We start from the raw sequence: 23,043 nt of genomic DNA, 5'->3' as shown, positions 1-23,043 counted from the left end.
TCTCAGTGTGTAACACTTATCCCTGTGTCACAAGGGGCTGGGGTTTCACCTCAGTGTGTAACACTTATCCCTGTGTAACAAGGGGTTGGTGTTTCAGCTCACTGTGTAACACTTATCCCTGTGTAACAAGGGGCTGGGGTTTCAGCTCAGTGTGTAACACTTATCCCTGTGTAACAAGGGGCTGGGGTTTCAGCTCAGTGTGTAACACTTATCCCTGTATAACAAGGGGCTGGGTTTTCAGCTCAGTGTGTAACACTTATCCCTGTGTATACAAGGGGCTGGGGTTTCAGCTCAGTGTGTAACACTTATCCCTGTGTAACAAGGGGATGGAGTTTCAGCTCAGTGTGTAACACTTATCTCTGTGTTACAAGGGGTTGGTGTTTTAGCTCAGTGTGTAACACTTATCCCTCTGTAACAAAGGGATGGAGTTTCAGCTCAGTGCGTAACACTTATCTCTGTGTAACAAGGGGCTGGAGTTTCAGCTCAGTGTGTAACACTTATCCCTGTGTAACAAGGGGCTGGGGTTTCAGCTCAGTGTGTAACACTTATCCCTGTGTAACAAGGGGCTGGAGTATCCGCTCAATTTGTAACACTTATCCCTGTGTAACAAGGGGCATTAGTTTCAGCACAGTGTGTAACACTTATCCTTGTGTAACAAGGGGCTGGAGTTTCAGCTCAGTGTGTAACACTTATCCCTGTATAACAAGGGGCTGTAGTTTCAGCTCAGTGTGTAACACTTATCCTTGTGTAACAAGGGGCTGGGGTTTCAGCTCAGTGTGTAACACTTATCCCTGTGTAACAAGGGGCTGTAGTTTCAGCTCAGTGTGTAACACTTATCCCTGTGTAATAAGGGGTGGAGTTTCAGCTCAGTGTGTAACACTTATCCTTGTGTAACAAGTGGCTGGGGTTTCAGCTCAGTGTGTAACACTTATCCCTGTGTAACAAGGGGCCGGAGTTTCAGCTCAGTGTGTAACACTTATCCCTGTGTAACAAGGGGAATGAGTTTCAGCTCAGTGTGTAACACTTATCCCTGTATAACAAGGGGCTGGGATTTCAGCTCAGTGTGTAACACTTATCCCTGTGTAACAAGGGGATGGAGTTTCAGCTCAGTGTGTAACACTTATCCCTGTGTAACAAGGGGATGGAGTTTCAGCTCAGTGTGTAACACTTATCCCTGTGTAACAAGGGGCATTAGTTTCACCACAGTGTGTAACACTTATCCCTGTGTAACAAGGGGCTGGGATTTCAGCTCAGTGTGTAACACTTATCCCTGTGTTTCAAGGGGCTGGGGTTTCAGCTCAGTGTGTAACACTTATCCCTGTGTAACAAGGGGCTGGGGTTTCAGCTCAGTGTGTAACACTTATCCCTGTGTAACAAGGGTCGTGAGTTTCAGCTCCGTGTGTAACACTTATCCCTATGTAACAAGGGGCTGGGTTTTCAGCTCAGTGTGTAACACTTATCCCTCTGTAACAAGGGGATGGAGTTTCAGCTCAGTGTGTAACACTTATCCCTGTGTAACAAACAGCAGGAGTTTCAGCTCAGTGTGTAACACTTATCCCTGTGTAACAAGGGGAATGAGTTTCAGCTCAGTGTGTAACACTTATCCCTGTGTAACAAGGGGCTGGGGTTTCAGCTCAGTGTGTAACACTTATCTCTGTGTAACAAGGGGCATTAGTTTCACCACAGTGTGTAACACTTATCCCTGTGTAACAAGGGGCTGGGATTTCAGCTCAGTGTGTAACACTTATCCCTGTGTATCAAGGGGCTGGGGTTTCAGCTCAGTGTGTAACACGTATCCCTGTGTAACAAGGGGCTGGGCTTTTAGCTCAGTGTGTAACACTTATCCCTGTGTAACAAGGGTCGTGAGTTTCAGCTCCGTGTGTAACACTTATCCCTGTGTAACAAGGGGCTGGGGTTTCAGCTCAGTGTGTAACACTTATCCCTCTGTAACAAGGGGATGGAGTTTCAGCTCAGTGTGTAACACTTATCCCTGTGTAACAAACAGCAGGAGTTTCAGCTCAGTGTGTAACACTTATCCCTGTGTAACAAGGGGAATGAGTTTCAGCTCAGTGTGTAACACTTATCCCTGTGTAACAAGGGGCTTGGATTTCAGCTCAGTGTGTAACACTTATCCCTGTGTAACAAGGGGCTGGGGTTTCAGCTCAGTGTGTAACACTTATCCCTGTGTAACAAGGGGCTGGGGTTTCAGCTCAGTGTGTAACACTTATCCCTGTGTAACAAGGGGCTGTGGTTTCAGCTCAGTGTGTTACACTTATCCCTGTGTAACAAGGGGCTGGAGTTTCAGCTCAGTGTGTAAAACTTATCCCTGTGTAACAAGTGGAATGAGTTTCAGCTCAATGTGTAACACTTATCCCTGAGTAACAAGGGGCTGGAGTTTCAGCTCAGTGTGTAACACTTATCCCTGTGTAACAAGGGGCTGGAGTTTCAGCTCAGTGTGTAACACTTATCCCTGTGTAACAAGGGGCTTGAGTTTCAGCTCAGTGTGTAACACTTATCCCTGTGTAACAAGGTGCTGGGGTTTCAGCTCAGTGTGTAACACTTATCCCTGTGTAACAAGGGGTTCGGGTTTCAGCTCAGTGTGTAACACTTATCCCTGTGTAAAAGGGGCTGGAGTTTCCGCTCAGTGTGTAACACTTATCCCTGTGTATCAAGGGGAATGAGTTTCAGCTCAGTGTGTAACACTTATCCCTGTTTAACAAGCGGCTGGGGTTTCAGCTCAGTCTGTAACACTTATCCCTGTGTAACAAGGGGCTGGGCTTTCAGCTCAGTGTGTAACACTTATCGCTGTGTAACAAGGGGTGGGAGTTTCAGCTCAGTGTGTAACACTTATCCCTGTGTAACAAGGGGTTGGAGTTTCAGCTCAGTGTGTAACACTTATCCCTGTGTAACAAGGGGCTGGAGTTTCAGCTCAGTTTGTAACACTTATCCCTGTGTAACAAGGGGATGGAGTTTCATCTCAGTGTGTAACACTTATCCCTGTGTAACAAGGGGATGGAGTTTCAGCTCAGTGTGTAACACTTATCCCTGTGTAACAAGGGGCTAGGGTTTCAGCTCAGTGTGTAACACTTATCCCTGTGTAACACGGGTCTGGGGTTTCAGCTCAGTGTGTAACACTTATCCCTGTCTAACAAGGGGCTGGGGTTTCAGCTCAGTGTGTAACACTTATCCCTGTGTAACAAGGGGATGGAGTTTCAGCTCAGTGTGTAACACTTATCCCTGTGTAACAAGGGGCTGGGGTTTCAGCTCAGTGTGTAACACTTATCCCTGTGTAACAAGGGGCTGGGGTTTCAGCTCAGTGTGTAACACTTATCCCTGTGTAACAAGGGGATGGAGTTTCATCTCAGTGTGTAACACTTATCCCTGTGTCACAAGGGGCTGGGGTTTCAGCTCAGTGTGTAACACTTATCCCTGTGTAACAAGGGGTTGGTGTTTCAGCTCACTGTGTAACACTTATCCCTGTGTAACAAGGGGCTGGGGTTTCAGCTCAGTGTGTAACACTTATCCCTGTGTAACACGGGGCTGGGGTTTCAGCTCAGTGTGTAACACTTATCCCTGTATAACAAGGGGCTGGGTTTTCAGCTCAGTGTGTAACACTTATCCCTGTGTATACAAGGGGCTGGGGTTTCAGCTCAGTGTGTAACACTTATCCCTGTGTAACAAGGGGATGGAGTTTCAGCTCAGTGTGTAACACTTATCTCTGTGTTACAAGGGGTTGGTGTTTTAGCTCAGTGTGTAACACTTATCCCTCTGTAACAAAGGGATGGAGTTTCAGCTCAGTGCGTAACACTTATCTCTGTGTAACAAGGGGCTGGAGTTTCAGCTCAGTGTGTAACACTTATCCCTGTGTAACAAGGGGCTGGGGTTTCAGCTCAGTGTGTAACACTTATCCCTGTGTAACAAGGGGCTGGAGTATCCGCTCAATTTGTAACACTTATCCCTGTGTAACAAGGGGCATTAGTTTCAGCACAGTGTGTAACACTTATCCTTGTGTAACAAGGGGCTGGGGTTTCAGCTCAGTGTGTAACACTTATCCCTGTGTAACAAGGGGCTGGAGTATCCGCTCAATTTGTAACACTTATCCCTGTGTAACAAGGGGCATTAGTTTCAGCACAGTGTGTAACACTTATCCTTGTGTAACAAGGGGCTGGAGTTTCAGCTCAGTGTGTAACACTTATCCCTGTATAACAAGGGGCTGTAGTTTCAGCTCAGTGTGTAACACTTATCCTTGTGTAACAAGGGGCTGGGGTTTCAGCTCAGTGTGTAACACTTATCCCTGTGTAACAAGGGGCTGTAGTTTCAGCTCAGTGTGTAACACTTATCCCTGTGTAATAAGGGGCTGGAGTTTCAGCTCAGTGTGTAACACTTATCCTTGTGTAACAAGTGGCTGGGGTTTCAGCTCAGTGTGTAACACTTATCCCTGTGTAACAAGGGGCCGGAGTTTCAGCTCAGTGTGTAACACTTATCCCTGTGTAACAAGGGTAATGAGTTTCAGCTCAGTGTGTAACACTTATCCCTGTGTAACAAGGGGCTGGAATACTTCTTAGTTTAAAAGTTAATTTTAATATTTAAATTTAATAAGTCCTGCCATTCTTATTAGTGTGGAATTAAATCCTTAAAGCTGCAATGTGGAAGAAACTACATACCAATGTATGGACATACAAATTCGTAGCAACTGTAGGCCATTCGGCCCCTCCAGCCTGCTCCACCATTTGCTAAGATCATATCTGACCTGCTTATAGCCTAAACTTTAATTTCCTGTCTACTTCCGGTAACCCTTGACTCTCTTGTCAATGAAGAATCTATCTAACTCAGCCTTCAATATATTCAATGACCCTGCCTCCACTGACTTCTGGGGTAGAAAATTCCACAGATTAGCGACTTTTTGCGAGGAAAAGTTTCTCCTCATCTTTGCCTTAAAAGAGATACTCCCTACATACACCCTCTCGGCATTCACCCTGTCAAACCCCCTCAGAATCTTATATGTTTCAATAAGAACACCTCTCATTCTTCTAAACTCCAACAGATACAGGCTCACTCTGTCCAACCTTTCCTCACAGGATAACACCTTCATCCCAGGAATCAGTCAAGTGAACCTTCTCTGAACTGCTTCTAATGCAATTATATCCTTTCTCAAGTAAAGAGACCAAAACTGTGCACATTACTTCAGATGTGGTCTCACTGACATCTTGTACAACAAAACTTTCCTACTTTTATATTCCATTCCCCTTGCAATAAATGCCAGAGTTCCTTCCTAGTCACTTGCTGTACCTGCACACTAACCTTTGTGATTCAGGTAATGGGATACATGTAAAAACTGTAATGTGAAATTCAACAGGATCTACATCCCTCGTTCCTGGAAGGTATAAATTACTAAAATAGGTAATTTGCGCATTATAGTTATAGAACACATCTTGTAAGTTTGAATTTTAAACCATAAGCTTTAAAATAGGCTGGTTCAGCTATGATAGATCTACAGTTCATGTACAAGAAGCACTTTGGGTCCAATGTGCACTATACAGTAAGGGCAGGAGTTTCCCCCACCGACCTGAGGCACGCTGCCATTTTACGTGGGCGGGTCAGTTAAGACCCACCCAGCATGACATCTGCACGGAAGCGCTGAGCACCCCCTGTGCGGGGGAGGGAATCCCAAAATCGAGAGTGCGCTCTTTCACACATGCTCACAGAAGAACGCATTCACCCCCTGAGGCTAAGTGCAGCCTCAGGGAGATCAGCTGTTATGTGACAAATATTAAAAATAGAGAAAAAACAATTCCTGACATGTCCCCTGATGTGACACTGTCACATGAGTTGGGACATGTCCATAATTTTTATAAAAACTTTAATTACATTTTTTAAAAACCTACATGAAACTTCATCCCGCGTGTGGATGAGGTTTGATGCTTTTTCTAATTCCCGCCGGGGCTCCTGGCCTGCCCGCCAACATTAAGCTCCATTAATTAGCTAAATGACTCTGTCAATGGCCCCGATTGGCCATTGACAGGTCGGTGGGCCCACAGCTGAATTTGCTGAGCCCTCACCTTCCTGAAAATTTAAATGGGGCAGGATGACATCAGGAGTTCCCCCTGACATCACCGTGCATCATTTTACCTGCCCCCCACTTGGTGATGGGAGAATCCTGCCCTCAGGTCACAATAAGGTGCTGCACATATGTTCAGAAATTAACCGTACATGTTGCTAATTCCTCACATTGATGCCTATTCTCAAAGCAATTACAGCACCACAGACATTGCAGTTTTTAAGTGCTCATTTCCCATCATCACTTGAAAAACATGTATTGAAAAGTAATATAAAGAACACAACCATGAAAGCCTAATAAGGAGCAAGGCCAAAGGAGAGGCAAGGCCAATGTCTGGCATTTTTTGTACATGGTTATCCACTGAGATACTAGGTATATAGGAGAGTACAAGTACAGCTACTGATCAATAACTGACCAAGAATTAGTCAATAAGTTAAGGGCACTACATGAAACACAGGACACCTTGATTTGTGTCTACTATTGCCGCTTAATGATAAATCAAATAATAATGTCATACATAACACTGGCAAACAACTTCAAAAAGTATTAATGCCTTTATATTTAGTAAAAAGGAATGAAAAAAATACTAGACACCAAGACCCACATTAAATTACCTTTACGATGATAGAAATTCACATAATTATCTCACAGCTACTTTTGGAGATTTCACTGCATCTTCTGTGACAGAGTACAAGACATTCAGAGACATTGATAGCACAGGATAAAACAAGTGTACTGAAGATGCAGTATATTGCTGACCTATGCTGACTCTCTCGGTCCTCACAAGACAGACATTTTAAATTCTCATCCATGTGTTTAAAACCCTTCATAGCTTTGCCCCTCCCTATTTCAATAATCTCATCCAGACTGACAACCAATCCAGGAAATTCCTTTCTTCCAATACTGGTCTCCTGTGCATCTCCCCCTCCCTTCATTCCACCATTGGCTGCCATGCCTTCTGCTGTCTCAGTCCTACATTCATACTGTTCATACTCGATGTGCACACACCCACTTGTCTGGAGCAGGTGACAGTGGACAACGCTCAGGAGTGAGAGCCCAGGCCATTTTTGATATTCAATAGTGAATCACTGTTCTCATTAAGTAGGTTGCACACCAAGAATTCGGAGGAACATAATTCAGTCTTTATAAATATCTGGAAGAGGCACAATTTAATGTGTACAGAATATTGAATGAATCATAAACAAGCAGGAATCTCAATCTGCATGTGCTTCAAGCAGCACAATCATATTAGCACATGGTCCAGTGTGAGAGCCCCATGAATGTCTTCGCTTCACCTTGTGCGTATCACCAGCAGATTTAATACTTTGGCTAAAAACCAAAAACGTTAGAAGTATTCAGCAGGTGAGCAAGCTTGTGTAGAGACAGAGAAAGAGTAACAGAGTGCTCATTCCAGATTGATGACCTTTTGCCAGAACTGGAGGAAAGTTAAAAGTTTTGATGAAAGGCTGTCAACCTGAAATGTTAAAGCTGTGGGCGGAACTTTACCAGTCCCTCAGCGATGGGTTGGTGCGGAGACGTTGGGCATCTATGGGCGAAACCTGCCAGCCTTCCAGCAGCTCCAGGTGGAGGTGGGGGGTGGGGTCCTCCTTTTGGGAACGCCATGGTCCACAGAGGAGGCCCCCTAGTGGCAATGACCAGCCCCCTGAGAAAATGGTGCTGCCTGTGCAGCATGAATTCCCCACCCCCACCACAATTGCCAGGGAACGCCTGCCTGCCTGGCCCCGGTGACCCCCAGCCCTACTTCACCTTCTTCGAGGGTGCCTTGGCAATTGAGGTGCTCTATCCTTGCAACGGCAGCCTCAGCACTGGCCACATCAGCTGAATCGGGGTCACCTGTCTTTTGGCTCCAGCAGCCACAATTCAGCCATCATTGTGAGGGTGGGGATATTAAAAGGTGCCATGAAATGGCATGTTTTACACATCTAACAAGCTGATAGAGACCAACGTTGACAAGGAGTTTGAAAACAATTGGAGCCTGTGTCTTAAGCAAAGTTTGGTACAAGGTGTGTCAGGAAGAAAATAACTGAGAATCAGAAGCACCAGGATAACAACACATCGAAAAGAATTTAGCAACTGATGCTAAGGATAAGTTTTAAAAAACACATGAAGGGCAATAATATATTGCAACTTCTATTTTCTCACAGTAGGGACTTATGTTTTTGGTAGTTTTTAAAAGAAAACATATCACAGTAGCAAATATATCAAATTATACAATACATAACAACTTGTTTATAAATCTTGATCAGGCATATCCAGCTCTACACTTGTTTTATCACCTTGTATTAAAAATTAGATCAACCCACTTCCAGTAATCTGTAAATCTAAAAGTTAGATGCAAGTGTCCATTATCTGGCAGGAGCAAGAGATGAAGCATTATCAACATGTGATGCCCAAATGAAATGCTAGGACAGTTAATACATTTTCTATTTGAAAGAAGGGCAATTTGTCTTTCTAACTGTTCACTTCTTAGCGATAGTGAGTTCTTGTTAACTATCAAGCAGTCCCTCGGTCTCCCCTCCCAAGTCTTGTCATCCATCAACAGAAAGACACTGAACAATGGAGTAGGTAGAAGATAAGAGATAAGTGAATGCAATCAGTAGCACGCACTAAATATTCATTCAGTCATTGTCAGAACCTCAACTGATTTGAACGCCCAAAAAGAAAAGGAGCTGCAGTTATTCCTGTATCTGAAAATATTGATCAGAGATTTCAAGGAAACAGTCCACAATACCGACTCTATCACAATGAACTCATTGAGACCTGAGCTTTAGGTGGCTGATGTTTCATGTATTACAGCTCGTAATGAATGCAGGAAATCAAAGAACAAGGAAGGCTTTTCAGTCAATGAAGTCATCACTTCTACAGACCGAATGGTCTGCCCATTCATGAACCGAGTCAATCCCATAGAGTAATGAGGAAAGAAAATTCCTTTTAAACTGGAATATTGCCTGAACCATGTTAACTATATATTCTTCTGCATTTTTAAATCTTTTTAATGACAGTAGTATTCTTTTTGAGAGTACAATATTTTTTTCCCTCTAATTTTCTCCCCTCACCCAGCCATTCCCATGTTAACTTCCTGTTGTGCTGAGAAACTTAAGGATATTCAACTTTTCCCAGAAAGCCCAAACCACACAGGTCTTGTTATTGTGAAGAGGCACTAAGGCCAGGATTTTGTCAACAGTGTACCATTCCCGAGCTCGTAACCAGAACTATGTACCACTTCCACTTTCTCTCTTTTTATCTTTTCCCAGGCGATTAGAATTAAAATTCTAAGCACCAGTGACGAGCGTGCAAAACACATTCGATTGGTGTGCGAACATATTACAAGTAAAAACCCACCACAGGCCAGCGTAATTTTCGACATGCCGCTGACTTTATCACTGCACTCAACCCACTTTTAGGAAATCAAAATTTTGCATCCCAGTAAATCAAGGCACCTGGCACACCACATTTCCTGCTCTTGTGTGCTCCATTAAACTTCCCTTTGAGAATCTGGCTTTAGCTTTAGTCTTACTTCAGTTAGTAGACCTCTCACCTTAGGGTGAAAAGATCATGGGTCCAAGCCCCTGGGTGCATAGTCTAGGCTGGCACTCCAGTATAGTGCAGAGGGAGTGCTGTACTGGCAAAGGTACTTCCTGTCAGAAGAGGTACTGGATCAAGATCCTGCCTGCATTTTTGGGAGGATGTAAAAGATCCAATGGTAGTATTTGAATTGCAGGGGAGTTCTCTTAGTGTATTCCCAAACATTTTCAAAATTTACCACAATACAACAGAGACTGCTTCAAAAAGACTTCACTGGCTGTGAATTGCTGTGGGATACATTGAGGAAGTGAAAGAATCTAGATGACTGCAATTTCTATTGTTACTTGCTGCACAATGGCAGATCCATTTGGCTCAGTCCAAAATCCCAATCCCAAACTGCAAACCTTATCCCAAAGGATTCCGGGTGCCATGCCAACAGTTCACACCGTCAACGTCTTGGCAACCACCTTGAGGCTTGAGGCTTGAGACCGATCCTCAAAGACTTTCCCAGGTGAACCCAATATGTAGCATCAAACTCTATCTGACAAATGCTGAGGGATTGGGGGGGGCGGGTGCAGGTGGGGCTTGAAAAATAAAATGGAGAGGAGACTGATAAATACTGGGTTAAACATGAGAAAAAAAATGGAAGAAGTGAATAAATAGAGCACCTGATGGGAACTGATCACTTGTATCTTCACCTTTAGAAAGTCCAACCAGCTATTCTTTCAGGAATAAATCCTTTAAAATAAATGATTTGCTGTTTTCTCCTGCATCCCTTGACCCCTCAGACCATTTCCCGGGCCTTGCCACATCTGAACTGACCATTGGAAAGTGTGTGATATTAGCATGAATTGGCAGTGCTTATGATTTTATCATCTTTGCTTCTAGCGGTGTGTGGGGGTGTCGGTGTGGGGGTGTCGGTGTGGGGGGGGTTGGTGTGGGGGGGTCGGTGCGGGGGTGTCGGTGTGGGGGGGGTTGGTGTGGGGGGGTCGGTGCGGGGGTGTCGGTGTGGGGGTGTCGGTGTTGGGGGGGTCGGTGTGGGGGGGTCGGGGGGGCGGGTGTGGGGGGGCGGGTGTGTGGTGGTGAGGGGGCAGGGAGGATCTCCTCTCCACACAGCAACTGCCCTACACGACCCTGCAGAGGTCACACAGTCCAAAGGGCAAAGAAATAATGAGGCAGAATGTACACCTGCCACTGTGATTGCACCACTAGCTGTTTGCTAACTGGAGAAAAAAGCCGTAAATTAGGGTTTTTAAGACCAGTTGATTAAATGGATTGAATCCAGAAGACAAAAAAATGGAGTTGGATTACAAATGTGCCAATTCAAGATTTTAGCATTTCTCCCAGCTTTGATTTTGTAAATGGCATCAGTGATTTCAATTTATTAAATCTGAACTATAGCTATTAATGTGAGGCACTTGAAATTTAAGCAATAATATTTACAAAGTTGAAGATCTGTAATGAAACTGGAAGGTGACCTTAGGCATTCAAAACTATTCATCTCCAAGAGATGAGAAAGACTTAAGCACAGGATTTCTATTCAGACAGTTTCCATATTCTTACCCTCAATAATACCGGCAGATTATTGATTTTTGCCACCTCATTCCAAGGCCAGGAGTGAATGGTGAATACTGCAGTTTTCAAATTGAAGTTCTCTAAAGCCAATGTGCAATAATGCTCAGAAATTCAAAAGTCATCAGGCATTATTCCTCAGGGTGAAATCACATTATAGAATCAAAGCTCTTTCCTTTAAAAACTTCCTTCTCAGACATACCAATCGATAAGAATTCTGCAAATTGTGTACATTTAATAATAGACGTCACTCAGAATAGATTTTACTTTAATGCTCGTTACATTGCACATAATGTGTATTGTTACACGAAATCTTCTCACACAGGATCACAATGTCAAGTTAGAAACAAACCTAATAAGTACTTTATATCACAATACATTTTGAACATGTGTTATTATGCAAAAGGAGGCAACATAAAATATATGTTTCTAAACAAAAAAAAATTAGCTTTCTGATCAAAAGCTTTCAGACATTAAAAGAGAAATCTCAAAGCTAACACATCTAAATGACATATACTTAACACAGACTGGATGCAGGGATGATGCTTCCTCTGGCTGGGGGGGTCTAGAGCAAGGGGTCACAGTCTCAGGATACAGGGTAGACCATTTAGGACTGCGTTGAGGAGAAACTTCTTCACTCAGAGGGTGGTGAAGCTATGGAATTCTCTACCACAGAGGCTGTGGAGACCAAGTCACTGAATATATTTAAGAAGGAAATAGATAGATTTCTGGACTCTAAAGGTGTCAAGGGATATGGGGAGAGATCAGAAGCACAGCATTGAGATTAAAGATCATCCATGATCGTATTGACTGGTGGAGCAGGTTCGAAGGGACGAATGACCCACTCCTGCTTCTACTTTCTATGTTTTTATACAAAAGCAAAGGAAATTTGTCCTCGATACATGTATTTCACAAGTGGAAAACAGGGAGTGCAAAAAGGACAAATGTTGGTTGCTATAGTTTACACTGATCTGTGGCTGCATTGGGACACCATCGTTTTGGCAAAGATTGCTGTTCAGGAGTCCCTGGCACCTGCCTGCAACAGGTATTAGATCCCTTGCCAGTACCTGTTCCCAGGGGCACCAACAGGGCTGAACTCGATTATTGAAGTGTTTCACTGTTATAAGATGGGTACTCTTGCATATAACATTTAAACAGGCCGCAAAAAGTAGCTAGTCTGGCAGTTCAATAGCATTAAGGGCACTGTTCTGATTTTGTTTTGCTATTGAACTTACAGGACGTGTCTGGTCCTCAGAACAAACTCTTGTTGGAGGCTGTTCTGCACTGTAGTCAACAGCATTTGTCTTCTCCTCTTTGAAATAAAAATCATGTAAAACATCCATTTAATTCTAACACTTGTTACAAAAAATGCATAAAAATAATGTTTGATTCATATGAATTACACAAGGTTATTCTGGCTTTTAGCCAGTATATGCATAAGTGTCATGAAAGGACCCACAGAGGATCCCTCTTATGTGTTATGTGTTTATCCTCTGATTTTTATGACCACCTGAAATACTTTCTCCCTGTTTTTTTCCAATCCACCCCCATGTAATGCTTAATAGAAAACAGGTGCAGAGGGGCAGGGTACAGACTGAAAAGACTCAGTTCATGTAGGTGCAGGAACCACCTGGAATTCATGCTGTGGCCTGCACTGCTTGTTGGCTGCACGCCTGATAACAAAGGCATAAAATCAAGCATCTCTACTGCCAGTTAAAGGTATCCTGCACCTGTTAAAAGGGGAGCTGCACTGTGGCTGCAGACAAAAGGAGAGCTTGTGAACAGTGAAATTACTGCAGCAGCTGGAGATCCAGCCTCCAGGCTTTCTCCTGCCATTTTGGAGACCTTGAGCCAGGCAGTAGAAAGGAGGAAGGAGATCATGTTCTCCTCAGTTTGGATGTGGGGCCAGAATACCTTTGAGGCAACACCTCCGCTGCCAATGGGAAGAGAGTTCAGAGGAGGTCAGTGCCAGGAGTTTAGCTTTTGGGAAATGGATGCAATGCAGAAAAAAAAGTTCAATGATCTCAACAGAGTTGACAAGGTAAGAATCTTACCTCTCGCCTTAATTACTCTGTTCACATCTCTACCAACTGCAGCCACAATACTATCCCCCTTTAACTCTCCTATAATCATTGAATCACACCACACTCCAATTCCCCCTTCTCCTCCTCACACCACTATTGCATCCATTCATTCCCCATACCTCGCAACTTCTGCACAACATATAAATGACTCTACTATGCCAGGCATATTCTCAAAACAGCTCACAAGGCTAACACATCTCCTTCTTTCCTGCAGCAAGGAGTCACACACACCATATCATGGAGGGGGGTGGGCAGGGTGGGGAGGGTGTCTCAAAGGGAATAAAGCAGCAGCTTTTGCTCATCATGCATCAGGAAGTAGCAACCAGAGGAGGTGAGATGACCTGTGCACCAGTTCTCCACCAGGAAGACAGTGATAGCCTCTTTGTTTAAATGAGGAGGGCTCACATATTGTTCCTCGGGTGAGGCTGAGCTATTAGAAGATCAATTGTGGGCATTGCCTCCCGCACAATGCCCGCCTCCTCTGTCTTCTCCTGTCTTCTTCCCCCTCACCCTCCAGCCCCAAGGGCAGACGTTCCAGACCACCCATGACTGCAAAGCAAAACTGTTTTGAATGCAGACAAAGTGGGTCCAGCACCAGGTCCAAGCTGTTAGCAGCAATCAGGATTCAGTTGTTGAATGCAGAAAATAGCCAAAAATAGGCCTGAAGGCAAGACGACAATGCAGCCTCTAACCTGCATGGAGAGGGTGAGCATTTTAAGTAGCTCTCCTGGGGGTGGGGTGGGGGGTCCTGCTTTTAAATACTGTAAGTTGCTGGGAGAGTTGATTATGTGGCAAGTCATTTGCTGGGGCAGCCCAATTTCACACAAGGGTCCTAACAACTAACTTAGGACCCTTATTTAAATATTTTATCATAAGCCTTTTATCTGCTTCCAACACGTGTCCTGGTCCCCTATGGAGGAGCCCGTCCCAATATGGTGGCCTGCACACATCTGTCGCAGGATGAGCCTGTGAGCTTTGCCAGGCATTTTGACCCTGAGCTGTGTGTTTCACAGCTGTAAAACGGGCTCAGGACGATTACCTTCCTGGGCACATTTATTCAACACATGTAAACATGTGGATAAAAAGCAGCAAATACTGAGATCACTTTTCATGTGCTATGACAAGAAGGTTTTTACATTGTGTAACTCCCTGCAGGTTTGCTGCTAATTCCAGGGAGAGAGAGGGCGAGTTGCTCTCTCACACACAGCCGGTATGGAACTGAAGACTGTGTCCGGTAACCATGATATGATTCTACTCTTCTGCAAATTCAATTTCTTCTATCTTCAAGATTTATGGAGCTACTCTCTTCCCTGTTTAAATGTCAACATGTTAAACAATCAATTCATTCTCAATGCCTCACTGCAGGCAACAAGTTTCACTCTGTCAGATGTGTAGAAAACAGTAGGGTGACACCTGGTGGGCACCAATCAGATTTACTGGCACTTTTATTGAGAAATTAAATGATAAACAATCTATATTATACTTTTATAAACTATTTATTACCAAGAAGTATCTCAGAACTCAATTCTAAAATGGATTGTGACTTTATATTGTTCTTAAATTCAAACTTCATAATAAATTTAAAGCCATGTACAGAAAGTTAAACATTTAAAAAACTGGCATTAACACAGATCATTTAAACAAGTATAGGCTGACACGTTACTCCCTGCTATATTAGATTTAAACTGAAAATCAATGGCAATCCCACTAAGTACGAGTGGCAGCTTTTACATTTACTCCCACACATTGTAAAACCCTAACCGTAAACCTGTATTGTAACAACTGAGGGGCTGCACATGTCATTCAATAAAGTAATAATTCCAAATTTCATCCCCTCATCATTCACCAATGATTGGGAGATTTCCAGGGGACCATTGTGCTGGTCTGAACACAGGTCTGGGCACTCACTCACCTGAGGAATGGTGATCTGGAGAAAATTCACACCTTCCTTCCTCCGGAAGTACCTTCCGGAACGTTTCACTCACTGGGACTTGGCAACTCCAAAGGCACAAGGATTGCTTTGTTTATCTTATAGATAGGCTGCTGGGATGTGGATAGAATTTGTTGCAAAGCAGCAACAGGCTGAAGGGTGCAGATGGGCCTCACGTGAATCATCTCACGATGTTTCACTATGTTACGCATGTGATATAAGTGAAAGTTCTCTCAATCACAACCATGGAGTTTGATCTGATCCCTCCGATGTGTTATGCCCTTGAAGCACCCTCCATCCTTTGCTGTTCTGTACAGAGTGGACATTAGGAGTATAATGCTGGTGGACAGGGTGTCAGGGTGTGAATTCACAATCTTCCATTCACTTAGGGGTTCATTTCCCTCCCTTTTCTAGGGCTGAATTTTCAGGTTGGTAGGGGAGGGGGAGGGGGAGTGGGCGTGGACCTAATCGCCGCCTGCGATCGGGTCTGTGCCGCCATTTTACACGGGTGGGCCAATTAAATCCCGCCCAGCATAATGCGCGACTCCCGAGGATAGCGCAGGAGTGGGCGGGCGGACGGCAGCAGAACTGCACTGTCCACTGGGTCCAGTAGCGACCCGGCCGCCTGTTTATCTGAAGCGCTGGCAGCCTTTGCAAGACCACTCACAATGGCAACTGGAAGGGCTCACCAGAGGGCTCCTGGTGAGCAGGCCAGGCCAGAGGGTAGGGCAGTGGGACAGGCCGGAGGGTGGGGCAGTGGGACAGGCCAGAGGGTGGGGCAGTGGGACAGGCCAGGCCAGAGGGCGGGGCAGGGGGACAGGCCAGGCCGGAGGGCGGGGCAGGGGGACAGGCCAGGCCGGAGGGCGGGGCAGGGGGACAGGCCAGGCCGGAGGGCGGGGCAGTGGGTCAGGCCAGGCCGGAGGGCAGGGCAGTGGGACAGGCCAGGCCGGAGGGCAGGGCAGTGGGACAGGCCAGGCCGGAGGGTAGGGCAGTGGGACATGCCAGGCCGGAGGGCAGGGCAGTGGGACATGCCAGGCCGGAGGGCAGGGCAGTGGGACAGGCCAGGCCGGAGGGCAGGGCAGTGGGACAGGCCAGGCCGGAGGGCAGGGCAGTGGGACAGGCCAGGCCGGAGGGCAGGGCAGTGGGACAGGCCAGGCCGGAGGGCAGGGCAGTGGGACAGGCCAGGCCGGAGGGCAGGGCAGTGGGACAGGCCAGGCCGGAGGGCAGGGCAGTGGGACAGGCCAGGCCGGAGGGCAGGGCAGTGGGACAGGCCAGGCCGGAGGGCAGGGCAGTGGGACAGGCCAGGCCGGAGGGCAGGGCAGTGGGACAGGCCAGGCCGGAGGGTAGGGCAGTGGGGCAGGCCAGGCCGGAGGGTAGGGCAGTGGGACAGGCCAGGCCGGAGGGCAGGGCAGTGGGACATGCCAGGCCGGAGGGCAGGGCAGTGGGACAGGCCAGGCCGGAGGGCAGGGCAGTGGGACAGGCCAGGCCGGAGGGCAGGGCAGTGGGACAGGCCAGGCCGGAGGGTAGGGCAGTGGGACAGGCCAGGCCGGAGGGTAGGGCAGTGGGACAGGCCAGGCCGGAGGGTGGGGCAGTGGGACAGGCCAGGCCGGAGGGTGGGGCAGTGGGACAGGCCAGGCCGGAGGGTGGGGCAGGGGGACAGGCCAGGCCGGAGGGTAGGGCAGGGGGACAGGCCAGGCCGGAGGGTAGGGCAGGGGGAGGACTGCGCCCCTTGTTTTTCTGACGATTGCCTTGCTACCCTCGAGGAGGTGGCAGCACGGGGGGAGGTGTTGGTTCCCCAGGACGGGAGGAGGAGGCCCCTCCCACATGACCAAACCTGCCTGGGAGGAGGTGGTGGGGTGGTGAGCTCCGATGTACCTGGATCCAGTGTCGCAAGCGCCTCAATGACCTGTTGCACTCAGGAAGGGTGAGGACCATGTTGACATTGGGCATTTAACCCAGCAGGTCGGCTTTCCCCCCTGGTGACACCCACCCCCCCCACAAGTCTGAGTGTAGTGACTGCATTGGAACATTGAGGGGATGTGTCCTTCGCTGGGTGGGCAGATATTGCCCATGCCGAGGTCACCCTGAGAGGGGGGTGAAGAGATGGGTTCTGCCCCCGCAGCATGTGGTACACTGAGACCCACATGACTGTTCTGGGGGTAACCTGGAGGAGCTGCCCCTGGGCACAGGGCTGGAACTCCAGGACATGTCAAAGTCAGGGTGATGAGATGCTGGGAGAGGAGCTTCAAGGTGGCATTGGCATCGATCGATCTGATGCCCTCTGCACGCCATGTGCTTGTGCCTCCTGGCTATGGAAGGTTAGACCGTGTGGTGCCTAATGTGATGTAGGCAGCATTTGGCCAAGGAGGGGAGGGGGCGAAAGGCCGAGTATCTTTGTGTGAGTGTTGGGCAGCAGTGGGGTGAGGAGGCACTGGAGCCCTGCAATGTCCCACTCTGGTTGGGGTGGGCCGTGCGTGAAGAGAGTCCAGGTACAATTAGCACCAATCAATGCTCTTCTTTCCTTTCCAGGAGAAGAATGAACATAATGCGGCCGAGCGGGTGAGGACTGGCGGAGGCCAGGCACAGTTAGACATTTTCAGCCACTTCGAGCAGGAGGCCCTGGATCTGGAGAGGCGCCATGTGCCCAGGTCCACCAGTGTCGGTGAGGCTGGGGTGCCACGGGCAGGTATGTTTGCCCAGCAGTGAGGTCACCATTGTTCCCCCAGCAGCCATGGCAGTGCTGAATGTTCAGTGATTGAAGTTTGTAACATGGCTTGACCATTGCTTATGGAAGGATGAGCGCATAATGTTCCAGGGGACAGGGATACACATTGACATTGTCTCCACGGTAACTGATCCAATGACCTTGTTCTTCCTTTCAGCATCAGCGGAGCAGGGCCGGGAGGAGGAGCAGCAGAGATGCAGGGTATTCTTCACAAGTATTCCTCTGTTACAGGTATTCCTCTGTTACAGGTATTCCTCTGTTACAGGTATTCGTTGGCTATGCCTGTGCTTCCCAAACTTTTTCTGGTTGAAGGGCCCTTTTTGAATGTTTAATAATCGCAGACATCCCCACCCCGATCAAAATTACAATACAATATAACACCCATAGTCTGGAAGAGCTGCATTTAAAAGTGTTTCTAATAATGCTTTTCAGAAAACTGGTATTTTATTTAAAAATATCAATGAGGTGAGTGGGACAACTTCTCACTCTGGAGATTGTCTATTCTTGGAGTGATATTTGACAATTCTCATAGGTCATTCTATATAAGTCAACATGTTTTGTTTCTTAAGGAAAAGTGGATGGAATTACAGAATCTGGTTCAGAAAACACTGATTAAAAAGCCCATCTAATTAAAAAGAGAGTTTGACTTTCTCAGCCAGTTAAAGGAGTCTATCAGAGCCCTGGCGACAGGCAGAAGGATGGTCTGAGACTAGCTAGATAGCTCTGTGTGTCTTCTTGAGTGACAGTTTGTCAATGTAAGAGGTTGCAGGCTCAGTTGACATTTGCTATATCACTTTGTGCAGAGTTTTTAAAGAAAAAGCTCAGAGTTTTAAACAAAGGCAGATGGCCCCAGTGGTGGCCCCAGTGGTGGCCCCAGTGGTGGCCCCAGTGGTGGCCCCAGTGGTGTCGTGCTGCCCGAGTGGCTGGAGAGGTGCTGAGGCACCTTCAACCTGGGCCCGGGGAGCAGAGTGTAGAGGAGCAGAGGCCCAGAGCCCCTGGGAGGAGCGGCTGGCTGAGAGGCCTGGGAGTGGAGCCCCTGTCGGAAAGGGGGTGGGAGGAAGAGGCTGACTGCGGTCTGCCTGAGTGGCTGAGGGTGTGTGAATGAAAGAGTAAGTGTGAGAGTGAGAGTTTGAATTTGTGTGGGAGTGAGAGAGTGAGTGTGAGTGAGAGAGTGAGTGTGTGAGTGAGAGAGTGAGTGTGTGAGTGAGTGAGTGTGTGAGTGAGAGAGTGAGTGTGTGAGTGAGTGAGTGAGAGAGTGAGTGTGTGAGTGAGAGAGTGAGTGAGTGTGTGAGTGAGAGAGTGAGTGTGTGAGTGAGAGAGTGAGTGTGTGAGTGTGAGTGTGTGTGTGTGTGTGTGTCACGCATTTGTGTCCAGAAAACAGGCCTGTTCCTTCAGGAGTGAGCCAATCCTGGCAGCAGCCTCTACCCGGGGAGGTGCCACCTGGCATTGCGATGCTGTCGGCTACTGGAAGTGTTCAAGGGGCAGCCGCCATTGCAGTGGGACGTGATGTACAGGAGAGAGTCACCAGCTCACCGGGAGAGAGCAGCGCATTGTGCAGGTAAATCCCTCACCCTAGCACTGAGGCCAGGCCCAGTCAGCTCACTTCAGGCCTGCATCCCCCCAGAAAGAGTGATGGATTCTGTTTTTCCATTAATGTCCTTTCTTCCTTTGTGTTATCGCAAGCAGGAGTGGATCAGGCAATGGTCTCTATTCTAGAATCTCAGCACCAGGGCTGCCATCTCTTTAGGCTTCCCAACCTGATAAATACTTTATAAGGATCAAGACTTGGGTCATGTAAAGCCAAATTCTCCTGGAATTTAGAGGTTTCTTTGGACCCCAGAAGTTTTGTCAATCTCTTCATTTATCCTATTTGAAGCACAACCAGAATACCTAAAACAAAAATGCTACGTCTATTACAAAACAAAGATAATTGGTCGGAGATGAGGGTGTGTTACCTTAATCAATATACATGATGACAGGGGAAGGGTAGTTGTGGGTGCTGGCAAGAATTTCTTCCTGAATCAACATGTTGGGGAGGAATGGATTTAATCAGTAGCAGTATTCCTGGGATGATATTCAATTTCCATGTGGGAACTGTTGAATTTCACAGCACAGAAGGAGGCCACTCGGCCCATCATTGTAATAGCACATCTCTCAGAAAGAACTATCCATGTCCTCCTATTCCCCATACTCTCCTATTTTTTTATCTCAGATATGAAACGTATGATGGATTCTATTCCTGCCACTGTTTCTGGTGGGAACATTCTGTGTCCTAACAAGCTCTCAATTCATATCGATGGTCATCGTATCATCAGCTTCCATTTGGTTGTGAAAATTACAGCTGTGGACAATTTGGTGCCTGTGGTAAGGATGGGCTCAACTTTCAGCTATAAAGAAACTTCTCAGAAATGGAGATTTGGGATGTGCAGGTTGATGGAAATAAGCAATAGGGAAGAAAAATAAAGTTATTTAAATATATAGTCAGGAAATCTTGTTATGTCCTTTTCATCAATAGGAGAGTATACGCTAAGCTGAAGTCTAAATGTCTTAATGAAGGTACATAGCCTCAAAAGTAAATATTTTGCAAGGTATAAAACAATGAGATGATTGCATGTATAGGTATCAGATACAGCTGAAGTTAACTAAAGCCACAACTCAATGGCATTCCCACGGTAAAGCTTTAGAAGTTATGTCAGAGGCCAGAAAAGCCACAGAGGTCCTTTGAAAGATTTAGCACTGTGGTTAGGATTGGGGAGTAGGATATGGCTGAAATGTTAAATCTATATTTTGTATTCATTTTCACGATTAAAGATGATACAGTGGTAGGTACAAATGCTTTAGATATTGACTCCTTAAATGTAAGTGCATAAATGGCCTTAGCTTGGTTTGAGACACTGAAGATTGATCTGGTTGCTGGATCTGATGACATTTAACCTCGAATGCAGTAGAAAATCAGGGAGATATTATGTGAGCCATTAATTTAACTGACTAATGTTTCTTTGAGATCTGGACTAGTTCGAATTGACTGGAGGAGGAACTTGTTGCATGAATGCTTGCACACATGTGCCAAGCCCCATTCATTGACATCTCGATAGGATGATAAGAGCAAGAGTTGGCCATTCAGCCCCTTGAGCTTGTTCTGCCATTCAGTTAAATTATGGCTGATCTGTATCTTAACTCTATCGACCCAGTTTTGTTCCATATCCTGTAAGTAAAGTTTTCTGTAATTCATGTTTTAATAGGCTTGAATTAAATAATTAAACTGTTGGATAATGAAATTCTAGCTATGCTAAAGATAATAATTCATAATGTCACATGGTTTGAAGTAAGATGCTACCAGCACTAATATTTTTCATTTAAAATACATAGTTTTACTGATGTTTAGGGACTCAACTAATTAATACATAGGAAGCAATGCGATAGTAGATTTAGAAATGATTTGGCCAACACATTTTCTTAGAACTCCTGCACCTCAAAATTTCCCACTAATCTCGGGATGGTCCTGAGTGGCCACATGGTGAATCCACAGTCTCTGAGTCACAAAGTTCTGGGTCTACAGCCCCCTCCAGGACCTGAGCACAAGGCTCGAGGCAGACATTCCAGTGGAGTACTGAGGGAGTGCTGCACAGTCGGAGCTGCCGTTTCTCGGGAAGAGATGTTAAACTGAGGCCCCCTCTGCCCCCTCAGGTGGACATAAAGATCCCATGGCACAATTTCAAACGGGAGCACGGGAGTTATCCCTGGTGTCCTGGCCAATATTTATCCCTCAATCTACATTGCAGACACAGATTTTCTGGTCATTGTTATGTTGCTATTTGTGGGAGTTTGCTGTGTGCAAATCGGCTGCCACATTTCTTACATTACAACAATTACTGCACTTCAAGAAATGCTTCGTTGGCTGTAAAGAGCTGTGAGAGATGATTGTGAAAGGCGCTATATAAATACAAGTCTGTCTTTTTCAAGATGAGATCCAAGTCTGACCACAGCACCCTGGATGAACGCCCACCATAAGGCCAGCCTTGCTCAGGAAGCGCTTTCACATTATTTTGTGGGCCCCCTGCAAACTCTCCACTGACCACCAGGGGCCTGTGAACTCCAGCTTGAGAATCATTGGGTTAGGCAATTCCCCACTGAGAAGCAGCACAAGCTGGATGGAGAGTGACTGTGGGTCGTTTTCCCGATCCCCTAACACTCGGGGGTGAGAGAATTTGAACCCACCTTAAGGCAGTGATCATGGGAAGACTTGGGGGAAGGGTGATAGTTACCCTTGTATGTCTTGTAAGTCATCAGGAAGAGAGGTACCAGCAACTCACTATCAACAAACGTCAGCGGGAGCCACAGGAGAAAGGAGCGCTGTCTGACACCGTGGCTTCTCATGGAGATGTGGTGCGATATTATACTCACATCACCAATAGATGTTAAACAAAATGCGGTTTCTATTATGCTCAAAAATTGTAGTTAGTCACGCCCAAATACTGCCTGTTGCACATGCCTGCAACTAGCTTCAAGGCAATGAAAAGCTTTGGACTCCCATACTCTGACATGGTCAGTGCAGGGACAGGGAGAGGCAGCAGAGAAGGAAAACTCAACCTCACACCTAATTTTCTGGTGTCAGCAGTTGGAACCCCCCATGGACAAATTAGCAAAAGGCAGTTCCTCAAGATATTAGTTTTCAGGTGTACACTGACGATGCCCAGCTCTGCCTCAGCACCCCTCTCTCAGTTCCTGCACTGTTAGTAAATTGTCGAACTGCTTATCTGACATCCAGTATTGGATGATCAGAAATTTCCTCCAGTTAAATACTGGGAAGACTGAGGCTATTGTTTTCTGTCCTGCTCCAAACTCAGTTTCCTAACTACAACACCATCCCTTGCCTTGGCAACAGTCTGAGACTAAACCAGTCTTTTTACAACCTGGTGCTATATTAGGCCACAAGATGAGCAACCAACCATTTACTCACATCATCTCTGAGACCGCCTATTTCCACCTCAGTAACATCGCCCGGCTTTGTCCCTGCCTCAGCTCATCTGCTGCTAAAACCCTCATTCATGCCTTTGTTACCTCTTGACTAGACCATTCCAACACACTCCTGGCTGGTCTCCTGCACCTACCCTCCATAAACTTGAGA

This window comes from Cetorhinus maximus, chromosome 14, assembly GCF_964194155.1.
Source record: "Cetorhinus maximus chromosome 14, sCetMax3.hap1.1, whole genome shotgun sequence".
Classification (NCBI taxonomy): Eukaryota; Metazoa; Chordata; class Chondrichthyes; order Lamniformes; family Cetorhinidae; genus Cetorhinus; species Cetorhinus maximus.
Note: the sequence above shows the minus strand (reverse complement) of the source record.